Source organism: Triticum urartu, chromosome 2A (assembly GCF_056163025.1).
Source record: "Triticum urartu cultivar PI428250 chromosome 2A, HENAU_Tu73, whole genome shotgun sequence".
Taxonomy (NCBI): Eukaryota; Viridiplantae; Streptophyta; class Magnoliopsida; order Poales; family Poaceae; genus Triticum; species Triticum urartu.
Genome location: NC_141874.1, coordinates 360,728,728 through 360,747,291, shown reverse-complemented (window position 1 = coordinate 360,747,291; position 18,564 = coordinate 360,728,728).

The window sequence follows — 18,564 nt, the reverse complement described above, 5'->3', positions numbered from 1 at the left end:
CAAGGATTACGACAAGAAGCTTCACTATCATCCCGGCAAGACTAATGTCGTAGCCGACGCTTTGAGTCGAAAGAGCTATGCTAATACCTCAGTGAGCACGGGATTACCAAAGGAGTTAGCAGATGATCTCAGGGAGCTTCGATTGGAGATTGTTCCTAGAGGTTTTGTTGCAATAATGGAAGTGCAGTCTACATTGTTAGGAAAGATTCGAGAAGCTCAGAAGGATGACAAATAGATTGCCGAGATAAAATAGAGAATGAGCGAAGGAAAGGCCAAAGGTTTTCGTGAGGATGAGCATGACACCTTATGGTTTGAGGACCACGTTTATGTGCCCAATAACCCAGAGATCAGGAAGTTAATACTTCAAGAGGCTCACGACTCTCCATACTCGATACACCCCGGAAACACCAAGATGTATTTGTATGTGAAGGAATGTTTCTGGTGGACTGGTATGAAGAAGGATATTTTCGAGTATGTAGCCGTATGTGATGTATGTCAGAGAGTGAAGGCTGAGCATCAAAAGCCAGCAGGATTGTTACAACCTATGCCGATACCCGAATGGAAGTGGGATAAACTTGGCATGGATTTTATCACCGGATTACCCAGGACGAAATTAGGATATGATTCTATATGGGTAGTAGCTGATCGCTTGACCAAAGTAGCTCACTTTATCCCGGTGAAAACCACCTATACAAGTGCAAAGTTGGCCAAGATGTATATGACCAGGATCGTATGTCTGCATGGAGTCCCGAGTACCATCGTATCAGATAAAGGAACACAGTTTACTTTAAAGTTTTGGCATCAGCTGCACCAAACTTTAGGGACAAGGATAGAGTTCAGTACAACATTCCACCCGCAGATAGATGGATATACTGAGAGAGTCATCCAGATTCTGGAGGATATGTTGAGAGCCTGTGCGCTAGATTACGGATCTAGTTGGGATGAAAATTTTCCCTACGTGGAGTTCTCATACAATAATAGCTACCAAGCCAGTTTGAAGATGGCATCGTTCGAAGCCCTGTATGGACAAAGGTGCAGAACACCGTTGATGTGGGATGAAGTTGGAGACCGACAGTTGTTTGGACCAGATTTGATCAAGGAGTCTGAAGAAAAGGTTAAGTTAATCCGAGATAGACTGAAGGTAGCTCAATCCAGGCAGAAGAGTTATGCAGATTCGAAACGCAAGGAAATAACCTATGAAATTGGAGACAGAGCATATCTGCGAGTGTCACCCCTGCGAGGAGTGAAACGTTTTGGAGTTAAGGGAAAATTAGCACCGAGATTTGTAGGACCGTACCGAATTTTGGAATGTATGGGAGAAGTTGCCTACAAATTGGAGTTACCTGAAGGACTGTTAGGAGTTCATGATGTATGTCATGTTTCACAACTGAAGAAGTGTCATGCTAAGATGGCCGATGTACCATTAAGAGATACAGTACCCTTGGAGGCGATTCAGTTGGACAGTGATTTGACCTATGAGGAGAAGCCTGTCAGGATTGTTGAGTTTCCAGCCGAGTCACCCGCAGCAAAGTTATCAAGTTTTGCAAAGTTCAGTGGAGCCACCATACGGAGGATGAAGCCACCTGGGAACAAGAGGATGATCTTCGCAAAGACCACCCACACCTATTCTCTAGCCAACCCGAATCTCGAGGGCGAGATTCAACTTAAGGGGGGTAGGTTTGTAACATCCCAAATTTTCAATTTGGAATGTTATACATAGAACATTCATGCATATCATATTTTATTGCACTTCGTTTCGTGAATCCTCGAAATCCTTAGCAACTCAAGGACCCTCGGAGAGAGAGTTGGGGATTTCCCTGTTTTCATATTTGAGTTTTATCAAATATTCAAACGAGGATTTTTGGTTTTAATTATTTTTCTCTCCGAAAATATTTCATATTAAAATATATGAGAGGAGATAATATGACTTCTCCAAAATAAATGAAATATTGGAGGAAAAATATTAAAATCAAATATTTGATTTTATTCAGAGTTTATTGCTATTTTATTTGAATTAGAAAAATTGCACGTTTTTCAAAGTTGCATTTTAGGGCCAAGAAAATGTTCATCTTATTCTAAATATTTTATTTAGAGGGTGAAAATTTGTTTTGGCATTTTTAGATTTTTATTTTATTTTCTAGGATTTATTTAGTTCTGAAGAAATTATTAAAAAAACGCAGCGCCCGATTGGGCCGAGGCCTAGCCGAGCCAGGTCGCCGGCCCACCTCCCCGCGCCACTGTCTCCTAGCAGGAGACCGCGCCTGCCGCCGCCGCACGCTGTGGCCGAGTCGGCCACGCGCCCCGCCTCCTTCCCCAAGCCACGCCACCCCCCTTATAAGCCACCCCGGGGCCCCCCTTGGAGCTCCGAAGCCGCACCCCGCCGCCGCACGCCACCGCCGCTCACCGCTGCTGCTGCACGCCGCTGCCGCCGCCCCGCCGCCGCATGTCGCACCTCGCCGCCCCGCCGCGGAAGCCGCCGAAGGTATACGCCGCCGCCGCCGGTTTTCTCTAGAAAACCGATCCGGTTTTTTTAGAAACCCTAGTTTGTTTTTTTTAAATCGGTTCACCAGTTTTTCTCGGTTTAGTTACTTTGCGGACGTTTGTCCGTACGTTCGTTCTAACTAACAATGTTCACTCGTTAGCCGCAGACAACAAACGTTCGTTCATTAGCCTGTTCGTCAGTTTTCTTTTTTCTCGGATTTTCCGCGACTATTTCTCAATCAAGATTTCTGATCCGATTTTCATTTCAGTTTATCTTTTCGCTCGTTTATCGGAATCAGGCGATTCAAGCGCCTAGATCTTCGTATTGAAACCCTCTTTCCGTTTACTCAACTTGAACATGATTTTGGTACTGTAAAATTTGATCTTAGCCTAGATTAGTAAACGGATCTTGTTTCTTTCACAGTTTGAGTTTCGTTGCTCCATTTGATTTGATTCTTTTCGCAAACCGGAGTTCTTGAGTTGAACTTTTTGGTTAGATCTTCTTATTTGAGATTTACCCATGTTTCTTTGCTTGATTGCTTATGTATGCTTTTGTTTGTTTGCGATAGAACATCCGGAGTGCAAAGCGTGCTACTACGAGTCCCTAGGTTTTGCGGATCATCAGCAAGGCAAGTAACACTTTGATCATACCCCTTTATCACCCAGTTTTTATGCATTAGTTCCAATCCTCAAAGATTGCATGGTTAGGATGTCATTAACATGTGGGCTGGGAAGTGGTTGATGAGGTAGAACCTATTGCCCTGTTATTTAGCAAACCCTTGGGAGTTACTTCTATGTATTGCTTATATTCCTATGCTATGCTCGTAGACATGGTTGGGTGAGTGAAATCCATGACAGATGTGAGATTGTTAATTAATGGTTCAACTTAAGGTGGCAACTTGAATACACATCTGGGTGGATTGTTTGTTGGGCACCTGGGGAATCCAGTGTTGTCCTAGGATATCCCGGAGTACCCGCGTGATAATCCTATGGTCCGCCACCTAGGCTCAAAAGGAACTGAGATATTTTCATGCTAGAAACTTCCGTGTGCAGCCACAAGCTATTGTGGGCTCTAGCATAGTTGAGTAAGTTGCATGACGCTCCTGAAGAGGTGGATTAGCAGGTAGAGGGATGTAGGTTGGTATGGTCTGCCCGGAGTAAGGGGTTAATGCTTCTGAAAGACTGTGTCTCGGTCATCCCTTTCTCAAACACCATGAAGTGTGAGAAATCCAACGGAGGAGATCGAGTCTTGTGAGGAAAAGTGCGCAAACCTCGGCAGAGTGTATAAACTAATCATTGTTAGCCGTGTCCCCGGTTATGGACATCTTGAGTATCTAGTACTTGGAGTATCATAAGTATCTCATCACTATTAAATAATATTGTTGGGTTGCTAATTACTTTAATTGGGATTGAGTTGGAGGAACCTTCTCAATGATGTTTCAACTACCATGATAGTTAAATAAAAATCTATTCCTTTGTTGTAGGGAAAAATTGGCTTTTCGCAAAAACTATAACCATAGATATTTCCACCAACCAAATATGCATGTAGTGATAGCATTATTCTGCTCTTGCTCTACCATGTTATTTTGCCAGCATATTCCATGTGCTGACCCATTTTCGGGCTGCAACGTATTATGTTGCAGACTTTACAGACGAGGAGTAAGGTTCGTTAGGTCGTTGCCGTGTAGCTCAGCTATGCTATTGGAGTTGATGGACTCACTTTATCTTCCAAGCGTTCCACTGTTATCGTATTAGATGGCATTAAGCCATATTTATTGTAATAAGTTCTCTTTTGAGACATTCGATGTAATAAGTGTGTGATTGCTACTCTGTTATAAATCCTCGAGTACTGTGTGTCTCAGTATTACCGATCCAGGGATGACACTGAAGCACAAAGACTTGACCGTTTGAGGTCGGTCGCTATAGTAGGATATGTTCCTGTTCATGCTTAGGTACACAACGTCTAATAACACCATCTACTCCTTCTTTGTAAAGATGTGGGTCGTCCCAGAAGTAATTTCTTAAATCATAGAAGAACTTTTTCTTTTGCTGGTATGTGAAACTAGGTGGTATAAATTTAGCAACAATGTAATTAGCATAATCAGCATACCATGGAGCAGTACGAGAAGAATTTATGAAAACTTGTTGTTCATCAGGAAACCTATCATCAATAGGTAGTGGGTCATCAAGAATATTGTCTAACCTAGACAAGTTGTCTGCAATGGGTTCTCAGCTCCCTTTCTATCGATAATATGCAAATCAAATTCTTGTTACAAGAGGACCCATCTAATGAGTCTAGGTTTAGCATCTTTCTTTTCCATAAGATATTTAATAGCAGCATGATCAGTGTGAACATTTACTTTAGAATCAACAATATAAGGTCTGAACTTATCACAAGAAAATATAGCTGCTAAAAATTCTTTTTCAGTAGTGGCATAATTTCTCTGGGCACCGTCTAGAGTTTTACTAGCATATTGAATAACATTTAGTTTCTTATCAACCCTTTGTCCTAGAATAGCACCTACAACATAACCACTAGCATCACACATGATTTCAAATGGTAAATTCCAATCAGGAGGTTGAACAATAGGTGCAGAAATCAAAGCTTTCTTAAGTATTTTAAATGATTCTACACAGTCATCATCAAAAACAAAAGGAACATCTTTTTGGAAGAGGTTAGTCAGAGGCCTAGAAATTTTAGATAAGTCCTTAATGAACCTCCTATAAAAACCGGCATGACCAAGGAAACTTCTTATACCTTTAATGTCCTTAGGGCACGGCATCTTTTCAATAGCATCAACTTTAGCTTTATCAACCTCAATACCTCTTCCAGAAATTTTATGCCCCAAGACAATACCTTCATTAACCATAAAGTGGCACTTCTCCCAATTCAAAACAAGATTTGTTTGTTCACATCTCTAAAAAACTCGATCAAGATTGCTTAAGCAATCATCAAAAGAAGTCCCATAAATAGAGAAATCATCCATGAATACCTCAACAATCTTTTCACAAAAGTCATAGAATATAGCAGTCATAGATCTATGAAAGGTAGTAGGTGCATTACATAAACCAAAAGGCATACGTCTATAAGCAAAGGTACCGAAAGCGCAAGTAAAAGTTGTCTTTTCTTGATCCTCTTTTCACACAGGTATTTGAGAGAAACCAGAGTAACCATCTAGAAAGAAAAGATGTGTATGTTTGGACAATCTTTCTAGCATTTGATCAATAAAGGGTAAAGGGTAGTGATCCTTTTTAGTAGCTTTATTTAATTTGCGGAAATCAATTACCATTCTATAACCTGTAAAAATTCTTTGTGGGATCAATTCATCTTTATCATTAGGAACAACAGTAATACCTCCCTTCTTAGGGACACAATGGACAAGACTTACCCACTGGCTATCTGCAACGAGATAAATTATACCTGCCTCCAGAAGCTTTAGTATTTCTTTTCTTACCACTTCTTCCATCTTAGGATTTAACTATCGTTGGTGATCAACAACCGGTTTAGTGTCTTTATCCAATTTTATTTTGTGCTGGCATAAAGTGGGACTAATGCCCTTAATATCATTAAGAGTATATCCAATAGCAGCACGATGCTTCTTCAGAGTTTTCAATAATTTATTTTCCCCATGCTCTGAAAGGTTAGCACTAATAATAACAGGATATATCTCTTTCTCATCAAGATAAGCATATTTGAGAGTATCAGGTAAAGTTTAAGCTAAAACACGGGATCGCCCTTGGGTGGAGGAGGATCTCCTAGAATTTCAACAGGCAAGTTGTGTTTCAAAATAGGTCCCTGTTTAAAGAATACTTCATCTATTTCCCTTCTTTCATTCATGAATATATCATTTTCATGGTCTAGCAAATATTGTTCTAAAGGATTAGTAGAAGGCACAGCAATAGAAGCAAGACCAATTATTTCATCTTTACTAGGCAATTCTTTATCATGGGGTTGTCTACGAAACTTAGCAAAATTAAACTCATGAGACATACCCCCAAATTAACAGAAACAATATATTTATTGCAGTCTATATTAGCATTAAAAATATTCAAGAAGGGTCTACCAAATATAATGGGACAAAAGTCATCTTGTGGGGAACCAAGAGCAAGAAAATCAGCATGATATTTAACTTTCCCACACCAGACTTCAACATCTCTAACAATCCCGATTGGTGAAATAGTATCTCTATTGGCAAGCTTAATTGTAACATCTATCTCTTCTATCTCAGTAGGTGCAATATCATGCATAATTTCTTTGTATAGGGAATGAGGTATTGCACTTGCACTAGCACCCATATCACATAAACCATGATAGCAATGATCTCCTATTCTAACAGAAATAACAGGCATGCCTACAACTGGTCCATGTTTATTTTTAGTATCGGGTGTAGCAATCCTAGCCGATTCATTGCAGAAGTAAATAACATGCCCATCACTAATATTGGCTAAGAGATCTTTAACCATAACAACACTAGGTTCAAATTTAATTTGCTCAGGGGGTTTGGGTATCTTAATATTGCTTTTGTTAACCACAGTTGAAGCTTTACCATGATCCCATAATCTAACAGGGAAAGGTGGTTTCTCAATATAAGCTGTAGGAACAACATGATCATTATAAGTGATAGTCTTTTCTTCAACTTTAATAGGTACAACTACTATCGGTATGCACAAAAGATTTAACACAATCAAACTTAGGTGTTGTACCTGACTCCTTACCTTCGTCGAGGTCCCAATCTTCAGATTTGCGTTTAATTCTCTCCAATAAATCCCATTTGAATTCAATAGTCTTCATCATAAAAGAACCAGTACAAGAAGTATCGAGCATGGAGCGATTACTAAGAGAAAGTCGAGCATAAAAATTTTGAATAATCATTTCTCTTGAGAGCTCATGATTGGGGCATGAATATAACATTGACTTTAGCCTCCCCCAAGCTTGAGCGATCCTTTCTCCTTCGCGAGGCCAAAAATTATATATATAATTACGATCACGATGAACAAGATGCATAGGATAAAACTTCTAATAAATTCCAATTTTAATCGTTTGTAGTTCCATGATCCCATATCATCACATAGCCTAAACCATGTCAATGCCTCTCCCTTAAAAGATAAAGGGAACAACTTATTCTTGATAACATCATCGGGCATACCTGCAAGCTTAAATAATCCACAAACTTCATCCACATAGATTAGGTGCAAATCGGGATGTAATGTTCCATCACCTATGAAAGGATTCGCTAGCAGTTTCTCTATCATACTCGGAGGGATTTCAAAGTAAACATTTTCAGTAGGTTCAGTAGGTTGAGGAGCAACTTTTTGCTCTACTAGTCGGGGTGAAGGTACCCCGAACAAGCCCCTGAAAGAATTATGTTCCTTAGTAACAAGTGACAGTAAATTTCAGCACGCCATATAAATTTTTCCTTACCAAATTCCACCTACAAAACGCACTTCCCTCCCCACCAACGGCGCCAGAAAAGAGTCTTGATGACCCACAAGTGAAAGGGATCTATCGTAGCCTTTTCGATAAGTAAGAGTGTCGATCCCAACGAGGAGCAGAAGGAAATGATAAGTGGTTTCCGGCAAGGTATTCTCTACAAGCACTGAAATTATCGGTAATAGATATTTTTGTGATAATATAAATTGTAACGAGCAACAAGTAATGAAAATAAATAAGGTACAGCAAGATGGCCCAATCCTTTTTTAGCAAAGGGCAAGCCTGGACAAACTCTAATATGAAGGAAAGCGCTCCCAAGGACACATGGGAATTATTGTCAAGCTAGTGTTCATCACGCTCATATGATTCGCGTTCGGTACTTTGATAATTTGATATGTGGGTGGACCGGTGCTTTGGTACTTTCCTTTCTTGGACAAGCATCCCACTTATGATTAACCCCTATTGCAAGCATCCGCAACTACAACAGCAGTATTAAGGTAAACCTAACCATAGCATGAAACATATGGATCCAAATCATCCCCTTACGAAGCAACGCATAAACTAGGGTTTAGGCTTCTGTCACTCTAGCAACCCATGATCTACTTATTACTTCCCAATTCCCTCCTCTAGGCCCAAACAATGGTGAAGTGTCATGTAGTCGACGTTCACATGACACCACTAGAGGAAAGACAACATACATCTCATCAAAATATCGAATTCACATGACTACTTATAGCAAGACTTCTCCCATGTCCTCAGGAACAAACATATCTACTCACAAAGGATATTCATGTTCATAATCAGAGAGGTATTAATATGCATAATGGATCTGAATATATGATCTTCCACCAAGTAAACCAACTAGCATCAACTACAAGGAGTAATCAACACTACTAGCAACCCACAGGTACCAATCTGAGGTTTGGATACAAAGATTGGATACAAGAGATGAACTAGGTTTTAGATGAGATGGTGCTGGTGAAGATGTTGATGGAGATTGACCCCCTCCCGATGAGAGGATCGTTGGTGATGACGATGGTGGTGATTTCCCCCTCTCGGAGGGAAGTTTCCCCGGTAGAACAGCTCCACCGGAGCCCTAGATTGGTTCCGCCAAGGTTCTGCCTCGTGGCGGTGGATTTTCGTCTCGTGAGCTTGCTTATGATTTTTCCCTCGACGAAAGACTCCATATAGCCAAATATGAGCATCAGAGGGCCACCAGGGGGCCCACGAGGCAGGGGGGCGCACCCAGGGTGTAGGGTGCGCCCCCACCCTCATGGATGGTGGGTGGCCCCCCTCTGGTACTTTCTTCACTTAGTATTTTTATATATTATGAAAATAACTCCCGTGGAGTTTCAGGGCTTTTGGAGATGTGCAGAATAGGTCTCTAATATTTGCTCCTTTTCCAGCCCAGAATTCCAGCTGCCGGCATTCCCCCTCTTCATGTAAACCTTGTAAAATAAGAGAGAATAGGCATAAGTATTGTGACATAATGTGTAATAACAGCCCATATTGCGATAATTATCGACATAAAAACATGATGCAATATGGACGTATCACTACCTTCCTGCACTTTTAGTTCTTTTATCATCCCTTGCTCGTTACAAATTATCTTGCTATCAAACTACTCTGTTACTTACAATTTCAGCACTTGTAGACATTACCCTGCTGAAAACCACTTGTCATGTCCTTCTGCTCCTCGTTGGGATCGACACTCTTACTTATCGAAAAGAGCTACAATTGGTCCCTATACTTGTGGGTGATCAACTGGTCTATCAACTAGTGGTGCATCAAGGACATAATTTTTCTGTGCAGCAATGAGGATAATCCTCAAGTTACGGACCCAGTCTGTGTAGTTGCTACCATCATCTTTCAACTTAGCTTTCTCTAGGAACGCGTTAAAATTTAGGGGAACGATAGCACGGGCCATTGGTCTACAACATAGATATGCAAAAACTATTAAGACTAAGTTCATGATATATTAAGTTCAGTTAATCAAATTACTAATGAACTCCCACTTTAATTATCATCCCTCAAGTTATCTAAGTGATACATGATCCAAATCAACTAACCCGTGTCCGATCATCACGCGAGATGGGGTAGTCATCCATGGTGAACAACTCTATGTTGATCATATCTACTATATGACTCACGTTCGACCTTTTGGTCTCCAGTATTCCGAGACCATGTCTGTTCATGCTAGGCTCGTCAAGTTTAACCTAAGTATTCTGCATGTGCAAAAAATTCTTACACCCGTTGTGTGTGAACATAGAGTCTATCACACCCGAATATCACGAGGTGCTTCAAAACGACGAACTTTGGAAAGGGTACATACTCAGGGAGAACACGTTTATCTTGAAATTTATTGAAGGGATCATCTTGTAATGCTACCGTCGTTCTAAGCAAAATAAGATGCATAAAGGATAAACATCACACGCAAAATATGTGACATGATATGGCCATCATCTTGTGCTTTTGATATCCATCTCCAAAGCATCTACATGATCTCCATCATCACCGGCTCGACACCTTGATCTCCATGATAGAATCGGGGTCGTCTCGCCAACCGTTGCTTCTACAACTATTGCTAACTCATAGCAATAAAGTAAATCAATTACACAACGCTTAGTGATTGACATGCAGGTCATACAATAATTAAATACAATCCTAAGGCACCTGCTGGTTGCCGAACTCATCGACATGCAAGTCATGAACTTATTACAAAACATGATGATCTCATACATCAACATATATCACATCATATCTTGACCATATCACATCACATCATGCCCTACAAAAAGAAGTTAGACGTCCTCTACTTTGTTGTTGCAAGTTTTATGTGGCTGATACGGACTTCTAGCAAGAACAGTTCCTACCTACGCAAAACTACAACAGTGATCATCAAGTTTGATGTTTTAACCTTCTTCAAGGACCGACCGTAGTCAAATTCGATTCAACTAAAGTAGGAGAAAGAGACACTCGCCAGCCACCTTTATGAAAAACAAGTTGCATGTTAGTCGGAAGAACCGGTCTCATGTGCGTGGACATGTAAGGTTGGTCTAGACCGCTTCATCCCACAATACCGCCGAATCAACATAAGACGTTGGTGGTAAGAAGTATGAACATCACCGCCCACAACTATTTTGTGTTCTACTCATGCATATCATCTACGCATAGATCTGTCTCATGATGCCACTTTTAGGGAACATTGCATGGAAAACAAAAAAAATATGCAAACACGCAAGATCTATCCATGGAGATGCATAGCTACAAGAGGGGAGAGTATGTCTATGTACCCTCGTAGACCATTTAGCAGAAGCGCTTATCAACGCGGTTGATGTAGTTGTACACCTTCATGATCCAATGGATCAAGTACCGAACGCACGGCACCTCCCCGTTCAGCACACGTTCAGCTCGATGACGTCCTCACCTTCTCGATCCAGCAAGAGAGGCGAAGTAGTAGACGAGTTCCGGTAGCATGACAACGTGGTGATGGTGGTGGTGCAACTATCTCCGCACGGCTTCGCCGAGCACTATGAAAATTATGACCAAGGATGAACTAGAGGGAGAGGGGCGCCGCACACGGCTTGGGGATCATGGTGTATCTTGCCCCTCTCCCTCCTCTCATATATATATATGTGTGTGTGTGTGTGTGTGTGTGTGTGTGTGTGTGTGTGGATGGGGGAGAGGAGGCAGCCCTAGGGCGCCCCCAAGTCGTCGGCGGCTGCCCTAGAGGCCTGCCTAGCCCCCCTTCCATATATGGACATGGGGGCAATGAAAGGGAGGCTGCCTGTCTTAGGGGCGCCTCCCTCTTCCTTCCCTTCCTCCTTGGTGCGTGGGCAGGGGGTGGAGGGGCGCGCCAGCCCCGTTGTGGGCTGGTGTGCTTCCCCCCTTTGGCCCATAAGGCCCACCACTTATGGGCGGCCTACCAGAACCACTTCCAGCACTTTGATAAATACCCAGTACTTTCTGAAACCTTTCCGATGACCGAATAGCATCATCCTATATGTCAATCTTTACCTCTAGACCATTCTGGAGCTCCTCGTCATGTCCGTGATCTCATCCATGACTCCAAAAAACATTTGTTGGATCAAAAGTAGGTCTAGAGGGGGTGATTAGACTACTTGACCAAATAAAAATCTAACCTTTTCCTAATCTTAGTAGTGCGCAAATTTTGGCAATTAGCACAAGTCAAGCAATCAACCTACACATGCAATTCTAAGAGTGTAGGAGTGGAAAGTAGAACAGTGCATATGAAGGTAAAGGGAAGGGTTTGGAGAGTGCAAACGCAATGAAGACAGGGAGATTTTTGGCGTGGTTCCGATAGGTGGTGCTATCTTACATCCACATTGGAGACTTCAACCCACGAAGGGTATCAGTTGCGCGAGTCCACGGAGGGCTCCAGCCATGAAGGATCCATGAAGAAGCCACCTTGTCTATCCCACCATGGCCATCGCCCACAAAGGACTTGCCTCACTCGGGTAGATCTTCATGAAGTAGGCGATCTCCTTGCCCTTACAAACTTCTTGGTTCAACTCCACAACTTGTAGGAGGCTCCCAAGCGACACCTAACCAATCTAGGACACACCACTCTCCAAAAGGTAATAGATGTTGTGTTGATGATGAAATCCTTGCTCTTATGCTTCAAATGATAGTCTCCCCAACACTCAACTCTCTGTCACATATTTGGATATGGTGGAAAGATGATTTGAGTGGAAAGCAACTTGGGGAAGGCTAGAAATAAAGATTCTTGTGGTAGGATTGGTATATCTTGATCTCAACATGTAAGTCGATGATTCTCTCTCAGAAAATGTATGCTGGAAGTGTTGGCACGTTCTGATGGCTCTCTCGCATATGGAGAAGGGGGTGGAGGGGTATATATAGCCACCACACAAAATCCAACCATTACACACATTTGACCTAACTCGGTCAGACCAAATAGTTGAACTCGGTGAGACCGAATTAGTTCAAAATGTGAATGCTAGGAATCTTGCTGGGACCGACTGAACAACTCGGTGGTACCAATATGCTAGGGCATAGGGAAAACCTCATCTCGGTGGCTCCAATTGCATCAACTCGATGAGACCGAAGTGAAGCAATAGGGCAATAGAGAATTGGTCAAGTCATATCGGTGAGATCGATTGCTATTTCGGTGAGACCGAAATAATTGCAATAGGCAACAGAGAATTGACAAGCCGTCTCGGTAAGACCAAGATCCGTATCGGTGTGACCGAACTGTTAGGGTTTCTGGTGGTGGCTATGTCATATGAACTCATCGGTAGGCTGGTTGGAGTTTAGGGTTTTGACATATTTGGAATGAGGAAGTAGTTGAGGGATTTGGAGCAATATCACTAAGAATTTGAGCAAGCAAGCCATTAAGCAACACCTCATCCCCTTTTAATAGTATTGGCTTTCCTATGGACTCAATGTGATCTTGGATCACTAAAAATGAAATGAAGTGTCTTAAGCTTTTGCCAATATGTGTCCTTAGCATTTAGAGTGGTCCACATCTCTAGTCCATGCCATGCCATTCATTGAACTTTCTAAAATATTAGACTTGAATAGATATTACTTCAATGAGCTATATGTTGTTATGAATTACCAAAACCACTCGGGGATTAGTTGCACTTTCAATATCCCCTTTTTTGGTAATTCATGACAACATATAGATCAAAGATTCGATAAATGATAATATGAATGAAATACATCGTCGCTTTGAGAAGTATGTGATAAGCAAGAGCCCCCCTAAATTTGTGCATTATTTAAAATTTGTGTTTGAATACAAATGCACAATTGATTAGGATCATGGGTCACTCTTCCATGTCACATACATCTTCACAAAATGATAATAATTAAACAACATGCGCCCATCGCCAAGAATACAAGTGATTGATCATACACGAACATTCGTAGGTATAATCATGCAAGCACACATGAAGTGTAGTATGATCAAACACATGATCATACAAGGTATCTCATGAGGATAACACACAAGTCGCATAAGTAGTGACAACCAACCAAACCAAAGTAGCAAGGCAAATGAAATCAACAAAAGCAAAAGACACACACACACACTCTCTCTCTCTCTCGAAGCCTATGATATATAAACTTTCTCCCCCTTTGGCAACAAGTTACAAAAAAATTTGAAAACATATAGTGCTATACGACACTCTAGGCATGATCTCCAGGAGCTCCTGAAGGGGTCTTCTGGGTTGTAGACGGCGTGGAGAGGAGTCCATCTGCAAATGCTTCTGCTGAAGTCTGTGGAGCTGGTGGAGTAGATATTGCTGGAGAAACTATGGTTGTGGTGGCGTGAGCAGAATGAGGAGGTCTCACATCTGCAACTGGCTTAGTAGTAGACCTCCATGCCCTTGGCACTGTCTGAAATCTGTCTGTTGTAGTTCTAGCATCATTGTCCTCAACATCATCTCTCAGCTTCTCAACTATTGTCTGAATCTCTGTGACCTTCACATCAAGGTTGTACATTTTATCTTCCACGATCCTCTCTAGGCTCTCCTGATTCTGAGTCAAGGTGGCCAAGATCTTCTCAATCCTCATGGTAGCCTCTAGAAGATATGTGAGTTGATCTTGCTTAGTCTCGAGATTCACTATTGAAGCATCTGGAGCACTTGCTTCCTTTCCTACTTTCGCAACCTTTGCCTTCTCAATCTTCTCCTGGGCCTCTGTCGAAGTGGGATGTGATGCATCCATGACAACTTCATTGTCCTCAAAATAAGGCCTAAGAGGTAGATGCTCTTTGTCAAGTAGATATGTTCTAGTTCCAACCTTGTAGTTGATCAACATCTGGATGTGTGGAGCATATCCACATGACCTCTTTTGGTCAGCTGATATCCTCTTGACTGTCTCAACTATTTAGCTCATGACCTTGAACTTTTGGGGAACATCAAACATGTGTAGCAAGTTGATGGAATGGCCATGTACCATTTTGTGATCTCCAAACTTGGGCAACAAAGTATGCCTCAAGATGGTGTTCATGGTGGTCAATCCAGCAAGCAGACAGTAGATTGATCCAAGCTTGTGATCTCTAGGGCTGCATCAGGAATAGACTTATACATGTTAGCCATGGAGTTGTGATCCTTCCTGGGTTTGCCATAAACATCAAGATCATCTTCTTTTACCTTTGGAGCATTGATGAGCTCAGCCCATTCAGAGATTCATGACTGGTACCTGGTGCCCTCAGTCATCCAGACAATCTTCCCATCTAGGTAAAAGTGTGCAGTGGGGTAGAATTGCATAATCATCTCATCATTCCACTTGGTGAGCTTCTATCCAACAAAATCATCAACTTCATTCATCCTGAAGCTCTCATGAACATGGGTGAAATAGTCTTTGTTTAAATCAATATATTCCTAATCAACCCATTTCATATCACACACTATGGTCTTCTTGTCGAGCAACATAGTCTCATAGAAGTCCTGCTGTTCCCTGGTATGGAAACGATAGTAAACAGTAGTCCTCCTCCTTGTTGCATACGGATTTGTTTGCCTCCATAGTCTCAGTCCATGATCTTTCCTCAACTTCATGTTCTCGGCCACTGGTTGATCATTATTGTGGTCTGCAATCTTTAGCTTCAGTTTCCTGAGCACTAGTGGCTCATCATCCTCTTGGACCTCGGGCACTAGGGCCTTGTTCTTCTCTACAGCTGATATATTCCTAGTGGATCTCTTTGGAGCAGAAGGCTTGGGTGCAGCAGGTGGAGGTTTTGTCTTGGGCTTGGAGAGAGCAGCACCAGTATTGATGGCATCAGCCATCAGCTTTTGAGACTTTGCAGGTGGTGCAACAGCTTCCTCCTCATCCTCATGTTCATCCTCATCCCTCATCATGGACGGTCTATCAATAACTCTGCCAATGGTCTTCTTGACTCTTCCCTTCCTTTTCTGCTTCCCACCAGGAGCTTCATCTTCCTCTCTGGGCTCAAGTGTGAACTCCATAGTGTAATGTGCAGCAGTTGATTTTCTGACTTTGGACATGGGAGCTCTCTTGGCAGGAAGTTTATTTTGCAGACCTGACTTGGTGGTGGCAGCAGCACCAACATATTCCTTCTTGACCACTTTCTTCTTGGAAGTCACTTCTTCCTCAATCACAAAATCCTCATCTTCACTGGCAGAATTCCTCTTCTTCCTCTATCTGGTAGCAGCTTTTGGCAAGTTGCTAGGAGTGCTTCTACTGCCCTGATGTCTACTAAGCAACCTTCTTCTTGTAGACCCGTGTTGGGCCTCCAAGCGGAGAGTTTTGTAGGACAGTAGCAAATTTTGCTCAAGTGGATGTCAATCTGTGGGAGGCGTAGGATGAAGATGGTCTCTCTGAAACAACCCTGCAACCAAATAACAAAGAGTCTCTTGTGTCCCTAACACACCCAATATAATGGTAAATTGTATAGGTGAAGGAAATATTCCCTAGAGGCAATAATAAAGTTGTTATTTTATATTTCCTTATATCATGATAAATGTTTATTATTCATGCTAGAATTGTATTGCACGGAAACCTTAATACATGTGTGAATACATAGACAAAACACTGAGTCCCTAGTGATCCTCTACTTGACTAGCTTGTTGATCAAAGATTGTTAAGGTTTCCTAACCATGGAAATGAGTTGTCATTTGATAACGGGACCACATCATTAGGAGAATGATGTGATGGACATGACCCATTCGTTAGCTTAGCATATTGATCATTCTGTTTTATTGCTATTGCTTTTTCATGTCATATACATATGCCTTTGACTATGAGATTATGCAACTCCCGGACACCGGAGGAATACCTTGTGTTCTATCAAACGTCACAACGTAACTGGGTGATTATAAATATGCTCTATAGGTATCTCCGAAGGTGTTTGTTGGGTTGGCATAGATCGAGATTAGGATTTGTCACTCTGAGTATCAGAGAGGTATCTCTGGGCCCTCTCGGTAATACACATCATGATAAGCCTTGCAAGCAATGTGACTAATGAGTTAGTTATAGGATGATGTATTACAGAACAATTAATGAGACTTGCCGATAACGAGATTAAACTAGGTGTGAAGATACCAACGATCGAATCTCAAGCAAGTAACATACCGATGAGAAAGGGAATAACGTATGTTGTCATTACGGTACGACCGATAAAGATCTTAGTAGAATATGTGGGAACCAATATGATCATCCAGGTTCCGCTGTTGGTTGTTTATCGGAGAGGTGTCTTGGTCATGTCTACATAGTTCATGAACCCGTAGGGTCCGCACGCTTAACGTTAGATGACGATTTTGTATCATATGAGTTATGTGATTTGGTGACCGAATGTTGTTCGGAGTCCCGGATGAGATCAAGGACATGACGAGGAGTCTCGAAATGGTTGAGAGGTAAAGATTCAGATATAGGACGATACTATTTGGACACCATAAGTGTTCCGGGGGTACCGAGTATGTATCGGGTCACCGGAAGAGGTTTCGGGCAACCCCCGGCAAGCTATATGGGCCTAATGGGCCAAGAGAGGGACAGACCAGCCCCAAAAGGGGATGGTGCGCCCCCTATAGGCCGAAGGGAAGGGAGGAGGAAAGGGGCGGATTCGGCCTTCCACTGTCCTTCCCCTCTCCCCTCTCTTTCCTTCCACCTCCAATGGATATGGAAGGGGGGAGGCCGACTAGGAGGAGGCGCCCAAGTAGGATTACTCCTACTTGGGGTGCCCCTTGTAGCCCCTCTCCCTCTCCCACCTATATATATGGGGGGGCACCGCTAGAACACACAACATTGATTCCTAGCTGTGTGTGGTGCCCCCTCCACAGTTTACGCCTCCGGTCATATTGTCGTAGTGCTTAGGAGCAGCCCTGCGCGGATAACTTCACCATTACCGTCACCAAGCCGTCGTGCTTATGAAACTCTCCCTCAACACTTTTCTAGGTCAAGAGTTCGAGGGACGTCATCGAGCTGAACGTGTGTAGAACTCGGAGGTGTCATACGTTCGGTGCTCGATCGGTCGGAACGAGAAGAAGTTCGACTACATCAACCACATTGTCAAATGCTTTCGCTTTCGGTCTACGAGGGTACGTGCACACACTCTCCCCCTCTCGTTGATATGCATCTCCTAGATAGATCTTGTGTGAGCATAGGAATTTTTTGAAATTTCATGCTACGTTTCCCAACAGTGGCATCCGAGCCAGGTCTATGTGTAGATGATATGCACGAGTAGAACACAAAGAGTTGTGAGCGGTGATCGTCATACTTCTTACCACCAATGTCTTATTTTGATTCGGCGGTATTGTTGGACGAAGCGGCCCGGACCAAACTTACATGATCACGTTCGTGAGACTGGTTCCACTGACATACATTCAACTAGTTTTTGCATAATTGTGGTTGGCGGGTATCTGTTTCCTCAACTTTAGTTGAATCGAATTTGACTGCGTGAGTCCTTGTTGAAGGTTAAAATAGCAAGCTTGATAAATCACCATTGTGGGTTTGATGCTTAGTAAGAACGGTTCTTTCTAGAAGCCCGTTGCAGCCACGTAAAACTTGCAACAACAAAATAGAGGACATCTAACTTGTTTTTGCAGGGCATGTTGTGATGTGATATGGTCAAGACATGATGTGTTATATGTTATTGTATGAGATGGTCATGTTTTGTAAAAGTTATCGGCAACTGGCAGGAGCCTTATGGTTGT